At 31.6% G+C, this 17,762-nt stretch overlaps 1 long non-coding RNA gene across 1 annotated transcript; it reads left to right on the forward strand.

Moving 5' to 3' along the window:
• Positions 1–13,764: 13,764 nt before the first annotated feature.
• Positions 13,765–16,628, forward strand: LOC143044575 (uncharacterized). Its single transcript, XR_012968717.1, has 2 exons — positions 13,765–13,897; positions 15,973–16,628. It is a non-coding gene; the product is annotated as an uncharacterized LOC143044575 (long non-coding RNA).
• The last annotated feature ends 1,134 nt before the right edge of the window (positions 16,629–17,762 follow it).

The raw sequence follows: 17,762 nt of genomic DNA on the forward strand, positions 1-17,762 counted from the left end.
TTTTACATCCACACTACTTACGATAAACTCTAAACACAGAAAAATAAAATGCAATTATCATCAACACACATGACTAGCGTTTGCTTCCACAATTCCTGATATATCATTACAGCAAAAAAAACATAGAACACATTTAACTCTTGTGTACACCCACAGTACTTGATATATCATTACAGGAAGGAAAAAATAGAATGTAATTCATTATAACATACTAGATTATATTAACACCCACAATAAATTATTTATCATTACAGCAAGAAAAAAAAAGAATGTAATTGTTATGAACACACTTAACTACTTTTTATACCAACAGAAGTTAAGATATAATTACAACAAGGAAAAAATAGAATGTCATTAGTAAGAACACACTTGACTACATTTTATACCAACAAAAGTTAAGATATCATTACAACAAGGAAAACATAGAATATAATTAGTAAGAACACACTTGACTACATTTAATTTATACCAACAAAAGTTAAGATATCATTACAACAAGGACAAAATAGGATGTAATTAGTAAGAACACACTTGACTACATTTTATACCAACAAAAGTTAAGATATCATTACAACAAGGAAAACATAGAATGTAATTAGTAAGAACACACTTGACTACATTTTATACCAACAAAAGTTAAGATATCATTACAACAAGGAAAAAATAGGATGTACTTAGTAAGAACACACTTGACTACATTTTATACCAACACAAGTTAAGATATCATTTTAACAAGGAAAAAATATAATGTAATTAAGTAAGAACACACTTGACAAGCATTTACATCCACAGTAAGTAATAAATCAATATAGCAAGGAAAAATAGAATGCAATAAGTAAGAACACACTTGACTATCGTTTACATCTACATGCATAATTAATTTATCAGTATATGCCATCAATAGTATTAAGAAAATAAATATTGCTCCGATAGGTTAGAGCTGACGCATGTGAACAATATTGACTGGTTATTGCATCACTGAAAATACAGCGTTTGAGTTTTTAAGAAGTCTTGAATATTCTGAAAAAAGCTGCGAAACGAAAATGATGTCTAAGTGCAATTAAAAACTTATATTAATCTTTTATATGTATTTAAAAAAAAAAAATAGAGATATATAGATTCTTACATTGATACCAGTGGATTATCGGACTTATCCAATCGTGATAGTTAAATTATCAATTTTAAAGTCCAAGCCTCGGCGAGGACTTTAAAATTTATGATTTAACTATCGAGATTGGATAAATTCGATAATCCACAAGTAACTATGGAAGAGCATGAAGAATCTGTTTCTCTAATGATTCAAAAGTGAATTTTCTATTTTTGTTAAACGAAAATCCCCTTCGAGTGCCTTTCACATTCCACGAAGTTGTTAATCTAATTAACACCTGTAAGCATATTTTGATTCATCCAGTTAGCTAAAAAGGTTATGACCCTTAAAATCATCTAATGATCTTTTGAGATCACCGGCAACCACACGTTGATTAATTTTTTTATACAATGGGTTCGGAAAGGGATAATTTTCTATAGAATTAGAGAAATCACCTTTATCAGTTATACATTGCATGCTTCCGAACTGCATTTTTGACTTTGTCTACATCACAAAGTCTAAAAGCCAGGTATTCCAACGCTATATAAGATCCGAAAATATGTACTAGTAATGAACGGTAGAGACAAAAAGTTTCTTTTTTTATGTCATCTTTCGAGGCTTTGAAAGTCAACTTAACAATCGTAGGCGTATTATAATTGGAAATAATATTTATTGGGCAACTGCAATTACCTGGATTTTTTTTTTTAAAATAAAGAACAATCACGAAAACAAATAATTTCTTTTTTATTTAGTACCTTAACAAATGCTCATCTTATCTTTCACAGATAACTTATTTTTCATAATCAGTAGTTTCTCTTGTGGAGGAATAAGTTGTCTTCTTGTCCTATTTAAATCGATTTGTTGTCAGATTTGCAACTGCAAGAAAGAAACCTGTTAGACCACAAAGTAAGGTAAAAATATATTCCAGCAATTCGGAGTCATAGAGGGCGTTGAAAATACCTATAAACCAGAAAACTCCAGATAAAGCGACCATCCGAAGGTACATTTTAGCATCTTGGTATATGTTCAGTTTTCGAATGTTGGCAGCTTCAGTTCGAATTTTGCAAACTTGAATAATCACAAAAATCAAACAGGACGAATTTACAAATACTGTTACCATAACAGGTCCTGTGAAAAACATCAGGTTAGCAGGATAATTATTTGGAAAGCAGGCATATGAACCGTATCCAGCAGAAAGAAAACTAGGCCCAAATACATCAATACAGATAGATGGAATAACTAAAAATAAGGGCGTTATCAATCCTAAGGCTGTTAATCTTCTTTTTCTTTTCCGGGAGCTCTCATTAGTTTTAAGTTTCCTAATTGTAATTTTCGACAACGTTGAGGTAATACATGCGACTGAAATAGTCATAAAGGAAAACACAGAAAGCCACAAATAATGTAGTATAACCCCAATTACATAACACAATGTTTTTGTTTCTGTAGCCCCAATACCAACCATAAATAAAACATTTGATAGCATGATTGATACAGATATATTTTCAATGTTAGAAATCGGAATACTAGTGGTCAAACGTAATTTGCGATTGACTATAATCAGCACACATAACGCAATTGCTGATATAGAGAAGGAAACGTATGTTATCATGACAGATATTGTATGAGTTTTTAAATTAGAAATAGCTAAACAGCTCATTTTATTGACGTATAATTTTACTCCCTCAAACTGAACTTCAATGTTAACCTCGCTACATCTCCAATTGTCGATCTGGTTCAAGCCGAATACTCTGTTATCAGAGGGAAATATTTCGAGTGATTCAGATGGAAAGTAATGGTATCTATATTCATGCTGCTGAGAGATAAAAGACATATTTGTGCCATTTTTGGGCATATAATTTGAGTTAAGTATTTCAATCTCTGGATTATAAGTATCGTTTTTTAAAATAACTCTAACTTTTCTTTTCGTTAAGTATTTTCGAATTTCTTCAATTTCATGGCGGAATGCGGATTTTTGTATAATCATTTCCACTCGTACAGTAGCAACAAGTCCGTTGTCATCTATCCAGATCTTGATATCCGATGTTCTTATTGTAAAGTTTCCTGCATTGTAGCTAAAGCTTACCATCACAGCGATTTGTTGAAAGCTTTCTTCCTCTATCATTTGGTTTGAAAACAAAGAAAATATAAAATCTATACAAATGTTTGTGTATACATCAAACTGACTGCACACACCTTCTTGTTGTATCTGAAAAAAAAGGATTTACAAGACAGTAAGATTTCAATTCACTCAGTCAAAAATGAGCTTATATAAAACCTTACGAGCTTATAAGACCCTGTACCAAGTCAGAAAAATGGCCATTGTTGCATTATAGTTCGTTTATGTGTGTGTTACATTTCGGTTTTGTGTCTCTAGTTCTCTTATATTTGATACGTTTCCCTCAGTTTTAGTTTGTAACCCGGATTTGTTTTTTCTCTATCGATTTATGAATTTTGAACAGCGGTAAACTACTGTTGCCTTTATTTATATGGAATTATGCGTATGTCCTTTTCGGCCATTAGCCTCTACGACTGTTTCGGTACTTATCATGGCTTGAGCATATATGGCTTTGAGCGTAGCTGAGGAATGTAAATTAAGAAAAGCATTTTACAGCACGAAATTTATGACATAAAGTTTGATTCAACATGATTTTATGTCTACGTATTTTAACGTAACAAGTGTTTTCCTTATACCACGAATTGAACTGAATCCTATTTTTTAAACAGAGTACATGTACGCATTATTTGTATTAACATAAATCTCAGATCAAGACACGTGCATCAGAAATAAAATATTTAGTTTGAAATATTTACAAATATATCGTGACCAAGTTAACCGGGAATTTGATTTGACGAAGACAATAATAAGAAGTTGACGCAGATTGCTGCTTGATGCAGTGAATAAGATATGGAACACCTTCAGTCCGATAATAAATAAACTGGAAATCAAAACATAAGTTTTGGCAAAGTGGAACAATCAGAAATATTTGTCTTACCTCTTCTGTCCATTCCCTGCATTGGTTTCCATCACTATAACCTCCTGCTGGGTTTCCCAAAGATATAAGTACCGACAAACTGAAGGAATCCTCGGTCTTAATTACGTCAAATTTATCGTATATACATAATATAGTATACATATCGCTTGCAATATTTGAGTCTAGGCAGAAATAATTCTTATACAATTTAAACAATTCAGGTACAAAGATAGGATTGCTGTGACTTTGACATAGGTTGTTGTTGCTGGTTGATATAAGATTTGGCAGACAAAACCGAAGGTTGGTGTTGCGGGGTGGAATAACCTTGTAATCGGCATTGATGAGAAGATATGCCATTCTGTTCTCCCTTTTTAAACTAGGCATATATTCATAAACACTTTCAACAGTAGCAAACACAATATCGAATTCTTGAACATCTGTAAAATTGTTACATAATGCACAAAACTTATTCTTGAATGTCAGGGTCTTTCCATGTGACACGAACAGACCGTTTTCCATTACATTATTTTGTAAACATCTTTCTTTCACAGTTCTGTTTTTGTATGAATCAGGACAAGAATTCACGGCAAGGAAACCAGTTTTACCTTCAATGCCAACGATGTAAGTCTTAGGATAACAGTCAAATGATAGTTGACTATTGCTGTCTCTGATAGTTCCATTATAATCACTACAACAGTCGTTAAACATCTGACACTCACTATCACAGTAGCAGTACCATTTGGTTTTATTCTGTGCGACGGAACAAGTTCCAAATTCATGACATGGATCACGGCTAGGTTCTTGAAAGGTATTTAGATCCATTGCTGACTGAGTGCTTAAACCAATGAGTAAATCCAAAGTCTCATTCCTTTCGAGATTCTTGATTCTTGAAGGGATCTTTCTTTTAATGTTCGTGAATTCTTTCGAAAAATCACCATTGAAGGTCGTCACTGATGCCGTAAATATTTCCGGGCCATATCTTTTTTCGTCTTGAGTTTGCTTTGCTGAACCATGAGATAACATCTCCGTCTGTTCTGCAGTAATCTGAGTGAAATTTAAAGAACCATAAGGAATTCTCTCCATATTTGTGGCTGTATTATTGTTGCTATTTGTTGAACCATCAGGGATCATCTCTGTGTATGTGACAGTATCATTATTGTAATGTGTCGAACCGTCAGTGCTCCGTTTCCTCCTTCTAACAGTATTCTGATAGTAATTAACAGAACCATAAGGACTCCACTCCATCTCTGCGACTGTATTCTTAATACTATTTGCGGAATTATTACTGATCTCTTCCGTAGTTTTGACAGTATTATGAATGTAATTTGTTGAACCGTCAGAGCCCCTCTTCCTTCTTGTGACTGAGGTCTGGTTGTTATTTACAGAACTATCAGGGGTACTACCTGTGGTCATGGTGTTGGTGACATAATTCAATGATAAGACACCGCATACTATAAGAAATAATATGGGTAAATATGACTGTCGAGTTGTCTTCATTTTAATGCCCAAACAACTAGTAACAAAGCATCGAACCTTTTATATACCTGATAGAGTTGAAGATATATTGCTCAATAACAATTAATAGCTTGTGAGTAGTGACCTTAAATATCAGTTTCAAACGAAATTTGTACAAAATAAAACGTGTATACTGTTGATCAACAAATTGATATTAAATCATAAATATTTACTGCCTGTTTTGTTAATTTGATGTGCATTCAAACTTCTAATTTAAAAAAAAAAAAAGAAATGCATATTGGTAAAGATAAATCTTTATTACTTTTCTTTTAAAATTAAATTAGAAAGATAATTAGTCTGTCAAAGAACTTATATGTTTCAACTGAAATATCATCATGTTTTAAGGTAGCTTTTTATTATGCAGTTATTCAGAATTCCTGTATATAAAACGACTAAAATGTCATGCTTGTATCACGATTTGCACAATTATGTCCATAATATCTCCCACTACATCCCTGTATATAAAACGACTAAAATTTAATCAAAATTTAATTGTAATCATTCGTTATTTATTTAGTTACATAGAATCTTTAAATGCAAATTTCCAATGTATCGGTACAATTGGTTTGAAGTTATATATAATTACGGACAACCTTTAATTTCCCATATCATCTTTTATTTAAATATGCTAAATACAATCAATTGTCGAAAAATAGCAGTTTTTGCTCTTCAAAATTTGAATCTGTACTTTTGTGTCTTAAACTAAGGAAAATGAAAAGAGATTGTATATTCGCCACTCGAACAAAAAGCCGATGACACAAATGTCATTAAAAAATTACAAAACACACATGTCTATATAATAATTTCTGTAAATATAGAAAATGCAATTTCCCCTAGGAACTCAATTTGTTATTGAAATTGTGCAACTTTTACTATGAAGTTTCGTAAAATATTATATCCTATAAAGAAAAGTTAATATGCACTACTATGTTATTCAAATGTTGAAACAGAAGTCTGTGCGGAATATTTTCAACATTTATATGCCCATAATTTGTTAGAGTTTAAACTCTGTACTAACACTAGCTTCATGTATGGCATACTTTAGAACTCAATTACACCGCAACTATATGTTTTTTACCCCAAAAAATAGAGATCATATCTGGGAACCATTAAGTTAACAAAAAAAATATCTATGAATACTATATAGTTCACAAAAAGAGACGTGGTTTGTGGAACAGCTGTATTTTCTAAGTGTAACCTATTACATTGCTACAATAATAATGTTTAATCTTAATTAATTTGTAGTAACAATCCAGTAATATATAAAATGATATGAAATGATACGTAATGGAATAAAAATATATCAGGTGAGACGGATTGAGATGACACAGTATGATATGCAATGATTACCTTGACAGGAAGATGAAAAATAAAGCTGAAAAATCGTAAAAATGATAAGCAAGAAAAGAAAAAAATGCGAATCTGGAGGTGTTTACCGCAACAATATATGAAACAAATAAGTGAAAGTTGACAACACGTTTGACAAATATACAAAGTTTACAAAAATGTAGGTTTCAAACATTAAGAATATTTTATAAATAATTTGTGACGCGTCATCTGTAATTTGGACAAAAATATCGGGTCGTTTTCTCATACTTATTGTACCTTGTCATTAGGAAAAGCGATTTGGTCGCTCCAAATTTCTCTTTTGAGTTACATTTTCTAGTACAAGGGATAGGCCACTACTGGTAGACTGCTTGTTGGTATTATCATTTCAATAGTTAGTACGGTGGAACTGACAAAATGTCCTCCGATAAATTTGGCTATTCTTTGTTCTAATACATATTGTGTCGCAGTTCTCCTCTTATATTTGATGCGTTTTCCTCAGTTTTAGTTTGTAACCCGGATTTGTTTTTCCTCAATCGATTTATGAATTTCGAACAGGTGTATACTACTGTTGCCTTTGTAAATTATAATCCTGGTACCTTTGATAACAAACTATATAGCACGCATACATTCAAATAATTGACATCCTTGGGTTTCTTATGTTTATGTTTGAGAGTCTAGATAAAGAATAGCGCTTCGGTTGTAACACTTAATTGAGTGTTATTTCTAATTTATATTGAATTTATTCATAGCAATGAATATATTACAAATGAGTATGACGTAAAGATACATAACTAGATAATTGTTATTTCACAGTTGAGGCATAAAATGTAGTTATGAGAATTGATCGCTGATCGCGTGCACATTTTTTAAAGTATTATTCCTGTTTAAGTTATCAATGACCAATACTCTTGTATGGCAAATTTAAACTTTTTAAATAGCAGTTCTGACCTACAAATTGTCATGAAAAGCGATATATTAAGATTTGAAAGGTTAAAACCAAACACAAGTAACTGCAAGATAACTTTACAAAATGACATTTCGAAATGAATCAGGGACACTAATTGTCTTAGAGTGAAAATTGTACCAAAGCAGGAGTATGACAGTTGTTATCCTTTCTTTAAATGTATTTGAGCTTTTTATTTTCGAATTTGCTTAGGAATTTCAATTTTTCTTCGAAGTTCGGTATTTTTATCTTTCTATACCCGAAAATCTTCCAATTTATTAATCAACATGATTGTCATCAAAGTCAAAAGCATTATAATTTATAACGCCACACGCGCGTTTCGTCTAAATAAGACTCATCAGTGACGCTCAGATCAAAATTGTTATAAAGCCAAACAAGTACAAAGTTAAAGAGCAGTGAGGAAGGACCAAAAATTCCAAGAAAGTCTGCCAAATACGGCTTAGGTAATTTATTCCTGGGATAAGAAAATCCTTAGTTTTTCGAGAATTTTGAAGTTTTGTCAACAGGAAATTTATTAAAATGACCATATAATTGATATTCATGTCTACACCGAAGTGCAGACTACTGTGCTGGTGATACCCTCGGGACTAAACGTTAAAGTCCTTTATCAAATGTCAAAAACAATTGCTCAAACGCAAAAAACGAATTGAAAATAACTGTCATATTCCTGACTTGTTATTCAATGCTGTATATTTGTTCTTTTTTTATAAGATGAAAAAGGCTGTAGTTTTGTAAAAGCTTGTCGTCGTACTTTTCATTTTGTCTGAATGGCAGCATTACTTATTTACCTTCATTTAAGTGAAAATATCATTACTTTTCCCGCCATTAAAGATACGTATTATTCCCACTTTGTTCGTGGCAGTAGACAGCATTTCTCTTTCAGAAAACTAATTATTGAATTCCATCACAACATATTTCTACGGCTTCAGAAAGGTTGATTCACGACTGATTTTGTGTTTGCTAAACGTCCAGTGGCAGTTCTGCTATGTATTTTCTGAACGAGAACACTTGTTATCGTTGTTTTAATTTTACGACACATTGTCTGGAAAGGCCATTGGGTGTTATGTGCTCATAAAACGTGTCCAACAACATGGACGGGTTTAGGCTATCTGGACCATTTGTTTTTCGTTGCTGTTGTCTTTTTCATACGTCTTGAGTTTTTATTTAATGAGTCGGAAGTTGGTGTTTTATGTGTTTTGTTATAACAACAGACGTTTGATAACAATCAGAAAGATTGGCTCTGCAGAGAGATTAACCTGAGAGTAAGCCATATTATTCAACTACTACATTGTAAAAGGTAAACGTGTTTCATTCCAGGTTTATAAGAATAAAAATATTTTGGGGATATACGATTAAGTGAACATACAGTCCTCAGAATAGGACTCAATCAAATAAAGGATATCTAGAAGTCAACATACAATCCTCAGTATAAAACACAAATAACTAAAGGATATCTTGAAGTCAAGATACAGTCCTCAGTATAGGACACAAATAACTAAAGTATATCTAGAAGTCAAGAATAAAACATGTAAAAGCAACAGTAGTATACCGATGTTCGAAACTCATAAATCGATAGAAAGAAAACCAAATCCGGGTAACAAATCAAAACTGAGGGAAACGCATTAAATATAAGAGGAGAACAATGACACAACAGAATCACAACATTAAAATGTAGCACACACAGAAACGAACTAAGCATTAGACAAAATCCGATGAGAATAACAAATATAACATCAAAACTAAATACATGAATTTGGGATAGAAAAGTACCATGATACGTCTTATAGCAATTTGAATTCACACTCAAATATAAGAGAAAACAAAGGACACAACAGAAACACAACGTTAACATGCAACACACACAGAAACGAACTATAATATAACAATGGCCATTTTCCTGACTGTTACAGGACATTTAAAAAAAGATACAGTCCTTAGTATAGAACACAAATAACTAAATGATATCTAGAAGACAACATACAGTCCTTAGGATTGGACACAAATAACGAATGGATATCTAGTGAAATCAGTTCTTAGTAAAAGACACGAATGAATAAAGTATATCTAGAAGTCAAGATACAGTCATACGTATAGGACACAAATAATTAAAGGATATATAGAAGTCAAGATACAGTCCTCAGTATCAGACACACATAACTTAAAGATATATAGAAACCACATATAGTCCTCAGTATAAGACACAAATACCAAAGGATATCTAGAAGTCAACATACATTCTTCAGTATAGGACACATATAACTACAGGATATCTAGAAGTCAACATACAGTCCTCAGTATAAGACTATAATAAATACAAAATATCTATAAGTCAAAATACAATCCTCAGTATAAGACACAAATGACTTAAAGATATAAAGAAGTCAAGATACAATCCTCGGTATAGACAAGTTCCTATACCAAGATATGTCAGCTCGATTTCGCCCAGTGTTTCATATTTACTGTTAACGGACTGCAATAAATATTGAGAAACTGCAATTTTCATTCTCGAAATGAGTTGTTTTGAATCTTTGCAAAATGGCTAAAAGTCTATGTTTTTTCGCTAAAAATCTGTGTTTTTAATTAAATGTCTGAATACTTACATATATCTTTTTTAATAACCATGTCATAAAGAAGGAACACTTCGTATCTATGTTGGAAAACTTAATTTTCTTTTGTGTTAGAGAAACTGCATTCAGCTTTTCAATAATTCAGCTGAATACAATTTATCTATTAAAGAAAAAAGAAAAGAAAATTCACAACTGTTTTAATATCATCCTGCAATAAAAAGAAAAGAAATAATATGTTTGCTATAACTTTAGCATTCCCTTCTTATATATAATACACAATAAATTTATATAATAAAACTAAATTTTTAGCCTACCGAAAATTTGAATTCAAAACTCTTACGGCTAAAATTTTAACTGCCAAAAAAAAACCTGATTCAATTTATTAAGCTAAAATTTTAGCACTTTTTGAAATTTGAACAAGTTCTCATATTGTTAAAGTTACATGATCTAAAATAATAAAGTTTTAGCTTTTTTTTTTGGCAAAATACGAAATTGTATGTTTGCTGTTTGATATAGTAAATGTAAAAGATTTAACTTATGAGGTGTTTTGTATATTATGTCTCAGGGGCGGATTCAGGGGGGGGGGGGGGGGTCCGGGCGTTTTAACTCCGGGGAACATATGGTTAGACCCCTCCCCCTTTTTCCCTTTTGAAAATGGCTTGATCTGCCCCAGTGTCTTGACTTTAGAATACTTAATAACACAGGTACTTGTTTACACGTAGGTTTCAAAAGAAGCACAATAACTGCATTTGCTACCACACGATATTTTCGCTAAAAGTTTGTTATCATCCTCCTTTTCTATACTTCAAATTCACATTGTATACCAGGCAGTACTGTATATTATATTTTGTGTCCACATATATTATATGTCGTTTGTTCCAATGACAATATATAAACCATTAAGATTAGTCAAGACAAACCTAAAGAGGTTTTTTGGCTTTGGACAGGCGAGTGAAGATGTCCCAAATATAATGTATATAAAAAAAAAAGAGAAAGAGAAAAAATGTATAACAATCAACAATTGACCGAGCTGTTTGAACATATATATATCAGCTATAGAACTTGTACCTGAGCATATGTGTACCGTAGATACTTTGTTTATTTTCTCATACAAATGAAAACTAGCTTAACAAGTCAAATATAAAGAAATACTCACGTAAAAGATTCCTGATTTCTCCTCCGGTTTTGGATGCTTCTTTTTCTAAAATAACATTCGCATTGCAATTTATAAGACACAAAAATTTGATGTTTTGTCAAAGAACCATTAATAAAATATAAATTTGCGCCATTTTGTAGTCTTTAAAATTCTTTATCTTTCAAACGCTTTAAATAAATGAAAAATCTAGGTTTTTTCAAACGTTCAGGTGAGTTCAAAGCGCTTTTATGATTTAACTTTTGTCTCCTAAATGCCTGAATAATTGTATGGCAAATTTGTAGGCTTTGATGTCGATCCAGCCCCACGTCGATCCGGCCCAAGTCGATCCGTCCTACGTCGATCCGGCCCATATTTAAAGTCGATTCGGCCCCAATAAAAATATATATTTATAAGGAATAAATTATTATTAAAAATAAAGATATATATTAATTGTAATTCATAAATGTTTATGAATTTTATTATAATGTAATTATAATTTTATAATAAAGGTGTACGGTAAAAAAAAATGGCCTTCGGCCAATATTTTCTTTAGATGAGTATAAAACAACTAGGTTGATAATTTTTCATTTCAAGTTTTCAAGATTATTGGGTATACTTATAATAAAAACGTATATAACAGAATGGTACAATCAACAGACATCAACATTGATCAGTTTCTATTTTCACTTTTTGCTTTAATATAATCAAACTGTAATTTTGTATACAAGTCTTAAATATTTTTTTCTTTGTTTTCATCATTAAACCATAAATATGAAAAAAAAGTATATAGTTTTGTTATAAATCTGGGAATATTAATTTGCGTGTTTTCAGGTGTAAAATGGTAAAAACCTTATAATTGAAAAAAAACATATATTATTCGATTATCTAATATAGGAAATACTGTCCATGGACACAATTTTCTATGAAAATATGTCCTCAGGTATGAGAAAGTGTCCATGAACATGGACATTATTTAATGCTATAATTCTGTCCAGGTGGACCTTTTTGTCAGGATATTGTATCCGCCAGGACAATTTTTGATTTGATTAAAATATTAAATGATATCCTTTGCCTTGTTATTACTAGACGTAATTTAACCTATAATTGCGAACGTTTTATACATTGTTACTTTAACAGAGAGTTGTAATTTCGTTGGTACTCATACCATCCTTATCTTCTTATTTATATTTTTTAATATATAAACATGTATTTAAGTTCAAACAAGTAACATAAGTTTTTCAGTATTATTTTACTAGGAGGGCACAATTAATAACAATAACTACAAAATATTGTTTGTTTTGATATAATAAAACACCCATGCAACCACGCATCCCATATTGCTGATAGGACCCGACACAAATATCAATTTCGTGTTTCGGTAGTTAAGCTTGGGATGGTCATTTTAAGATGCATTATTTGAATATAATCAAATATGAAAATTATTCATGTTTATATTGATATATTTATATTTTAATTCTTCTTCAATATATGTAGTTATTATGACAGATCTACCATCATCAGGGGTGCAACTGTCAATTTAATGTTAAAGTCTTTAACTTTGATCTACTAAGCATATCTCCAATACTTTTATGTTTGCTATACGCAACTATTGGTGCTGTATTGAATATTTGTACACAGTCTTCGTCGAACTGTAATAAATGCCAGTGCTTCATTATACGTTTCCTTATTTTACGTATATATGGATTATATTAGTTATTAAAACTAACGGAATACTTTGCTTCTCTTTAGATTTGTTTTGTTGTAATAAATCAGTACGGTCAATTGATAAAGCATCAGTAATACTATTATCTATTTCCACGTTATCATAACCCCTATCTAATAATTTCACTTTGAAATTAGTTAGATTGTTTATTAATTTGTTATGGTCACTTGTATTTCTAATTTGCCGTATTGCTTCACCTTTAATAAATCCTCTGAATACATGCTGTGAGTGACAGCTATTTCTGTGCAGAAACAGATAAGAATTTGTTTCTTTAAAATGTATTTCGAGGTCAAGAATGCCATATGTTGTAAATCTTTGACCTTTAATTACATCAACATCCAAGAACGACATTTTATCTTTTTTGATTTCATAGGTGAACTTTAATAAGGGGTTATAATCATTTACTAGACGAAAAAAATCTATAATTTCATCTGATGTTCCATCATATATTTTGAATCCATCGTCTCAAGGACGTATATTAGAAGGATAGGAAACTCCCGATACCGTCTTGATAAAATCCGAGAAGTACCGCGAATCGCGAGAAAACACGAGATCTGCAGAAAGCTTCAGCGGGAACCGCCGCTTCGAGATTTCTTCATCAATTTGTAAGTATAAAAACATTATATGAATAAACAAAAACATATTAAGTAGATGTAAATTTATGGTATTAAATGATATTTCACTACAAAAACATCATAATACGCTTATAAACATCATAATAAGTGATTATAAGTAAGGATGCCAGATGCTGCCCATGATGCTGAGACCGAGGTGGTATGACCCGTCATGTTGCATTGAAATTATTCATTTTTATTGCATTTACTTGTACAAAATTATTTAATTTCAAGTTTTAGATAATATTTACGTTTGCAGATGAAATTAGAGCGTCTTTTGTTGTGTATTTCACGTGTAATATAACATATAAATCAGCCCTTTTCGGTAAACAAAATGGCGACTTCCATGGAGAATGGGCTTGCATTTTTTCAGCTAAAGTTGCATTTTTGGTGTTAAAAGACGATCTAGGTTGAATGAGTTCCTTGCCTGTTTTATATTTACGTTTGCATAGCAAGTTTCAACTCTATTTGTTAAGTGGTTAGTCAAATATTGAAGTTATTTCACCCCTCCATCTTTTTTGTCAATTATTTACCAATCAGAGCAGGGATGCTATTTTGCAGCTATATTGTTGAATATAGGCTATACAATCACATATTGCATTATTTTTTCCCATTTCTTAGACCTTTTTACACTTGCATAGCAAATTTCAGCTTCTTATGTTGAGTATTTGATTAAATATTGAGCTACAAAATGAACAATTGTTTAACAGCTCTGTTTTGTTTCATAATATTTACTTATCAGAGCAGAGCTGCTAGTTTGTAGGTATAAGGTCAATGCACATTGCATAAAAATGCATAAAAGTTATTTTGTTCCTTACATTAGATATATTTAGACTTGCAGAGAAAAAAGTAACTTCCTATTTTGGAAAATGAAATAGATATTGAGCCTTTCTTTGCTAATATTAATTTTCATTTTTTTCGTTCTCAAAATATCTGAACCGGGGCAATGCAGTTTATTAGCAGCTCCAGAGTCAATATAGGATTAGTAAACAAAATGTACTTTAATGGTCTTTTGTTCCTTACATGCTTTTGAGCTTACTGGGCAAAATTAAGCCTCCTATCTGGCATAAAACATAGATAGACCGTTGGTTTTCCCATTTGAATGGTTTTACACTGGTAAATTTGGGGCCCTTTATAGCTTGTTGTTTAGTGTGAGCCAAGGCTCCATGTTGAAGGCTGTACATTGACCTATTATGGTTTACCTTTATAAATTGTTAATTGGATTTCACACCACATCTTCCTATATCTATATTTTTTATTTGTCTTATACTTCTGTCTCAGTTATCAGGGGTCCCTCATCATGCTCATGCAATATCAAAAATGATAAAAATAGAATAATCGTGTTAAGAAACAATAATTAGTGCGGTCGGGGTTGCATAATAGGTTTTAGCACGCAGCTTCTCTGGATTGTCAAGGTCAACATCCAGTGTTATAAAGTGATACAGTCCTGAACTGGAATTATCAATGTTTAAAACAACATCTACAGACTCAACATTCATATGCAATACTCACACACTTCAGAAACAGGTGCTCACAGTATCAGTACATCAATTCCCAAGTATCAATGTACATTTTTCCCCACAGCACTTGCTAAAATCAATTTGAAACAAGCATTTGGTTTACTTATCAAAGTTAACACACTTTGACACACTGAATTTGTTATAAAACATGACTTGGTATGAAATATATATTATTCCAGGTTGACATATACATGTTTTGGTCATTGTTGGTGTTTGTATGCTTTAATCGAATGATTTTAGTGAAATAACCAATAAATATTAACGCCAGGTCACAATGTACAACTTGGAAAAATTACAATTTAAATAATATAAACAGTTTTTTTATACGCCCATATTAATTTCTGGTATAACGTTGTCTGTTGTCAGCATGTCGGACACTAGCTCAAAAACAGTTTAATCAATATTTAGATTATACTTTGGTGAATTGTTTATATCTATTGACTAGAGCTCCATTTTGGGTTTTTTAACAAATTTCATATTATATGTTTCCTAGTTTTGGGTTTTTTTTTCTTCTGTTTATTAATTTGTGTCCTCATTACTTTATAGAATGCCTAAGAGGAAGTAATGGTAGAATGTGCCATATCACAGGAAAAGACATGGAACTGGCAAACCAAAATTAGACAAAGGGCAAACTGAAATACATGCACGTACGCCAGACATCGCACATGATGAAGATCTTCTGTCATCTGAAACAGAAGAGCTTACATGCACCAGTGTGGATTCAGTCTCTTTGGATCATTCATATTTGTCCGATAACCAGACAGTGTCAGAACTTTCGTTAGATGAAGAAATTGATGTTAATCAACATATTAAACTTGAATGCAAAAAAGAATGTGTAATATCTTCAGATCTAGAAGACCCTTACTAGGCATTGAAAAAGACAATTTGTACTAGTCCAACTTTTCCATATGTATATAATTCTGCTTCCAGTGAACACTTGCAAATTATAGAACATCATCCATCATCTTAAAGTGTGTATGTTAAATTAACTATCCTAATCAACAAAGATTTTTCAGCAAAGTTATATGTTCACGGCATCGACCTTAGTAGAGAACATGATATCTGGTTAGGATTGCCAAGTGTGTATGACAACATAACAAGTATTGAGAGACTATTGTCTAAATTAAAGAGTTACACTGTTTGTGTATACATGTATATATGTAATATATGTTGTGTTTGAGATAAATAGATTTAAATCTAAATTGCTTTAGTTTGAGTTTCAACTTCTGCCTTTTATGTGACAACATTGATGACAAGTTTCTAGTACACATGTACATGCAAAACTATGGACAATATTAATCATATTATTCACAAAATAGTCTAAAGATGATACAAGGAAAAACAGGAGATGACATGTAATTGCGATAATGTAAAGGTACATAACTGAATTTGAAGGTTACTGTATGGCTGTCAACAATGAGCAAAATCAATACATGTACTGTATATACCTTACTGTCAAAGACCAAACTTGCGAAAGTTTACAAAATGAAAAGATGAAAATCCAGCCTAATCATGTGGCTAAAACAATGAACAAAATCCAATTTGACCAAATGTTCTCAACAACAACAACTAAAGCATTATATATAATAATTCTATACACAATGAACAAAAGTGCATTGTTTACCAATGATGAAACACCTTATAGCTCAATTCAACAATTGATAGTCATGGTCTTAGCTGACTTAGTTTTATAAAAATAACACATGAATGTTTACTTCTTTTAATACAAATAATCAGGTAGATATGAGCACAAAATCAACAATTCAGTGAAACCCAGTATTTAGCAGCAATAAGTTGTTCTTTAAAAGATTCTTAAAATTACATGAACATCAACACTAAAATATGATGATCAGGGAAGACACATTTAAACAAAAAACAAGATAAATCCATGAAAAAGCACTACAGTCTACAGTTTATTGTTAACCACTTCTTATTAGTTTTTGGTTATGTCTTTCAATACCTGTCTCAAACTTAAGGATGACATTTGGGCAGATTTGCTGGTCTTATTATACGCTGAAGTCGGGTAACAGCAACACCACGTATCCTTAGAAATAAATTGATAATGTCTTCTGTTACGGTTCAAACAATTGAACCCTCTTCATTTGCCATTAGAATGTTACAATAGTATTTGATCATGAAACTTCATAATATTTTCCATCAAGGGTTCAGTTAAGAGAGAATTTGCACTTAAGACTGTGCTGGTAGTTTTGCGAGCAATCAGTTCCATCTCACGCACTAGCAGAAACAAAGTGTCACATGGCTTTTGGAGACCACCACGGTCTTGGATATTGTACCATTTGCTATATTTGCATGATTTGGTAACAAAATTCTGACTA

This window comes from Mytilus galloprovincialis, chromosome 9 (genome assembly GCF_965363235.1).
Source record: "Mytilus galloprovincialis chromosome 9, xbMytGall1.hap1.1, whole genome shotgun sequence".
Taxonomy (NCBI): domain Eukaryota; kingdom Metazoa; phylum Mollusca; class Bivalvia; order Mytilida; family Mytilidae; genus Mytilus; species Mytilus galloprovincialis.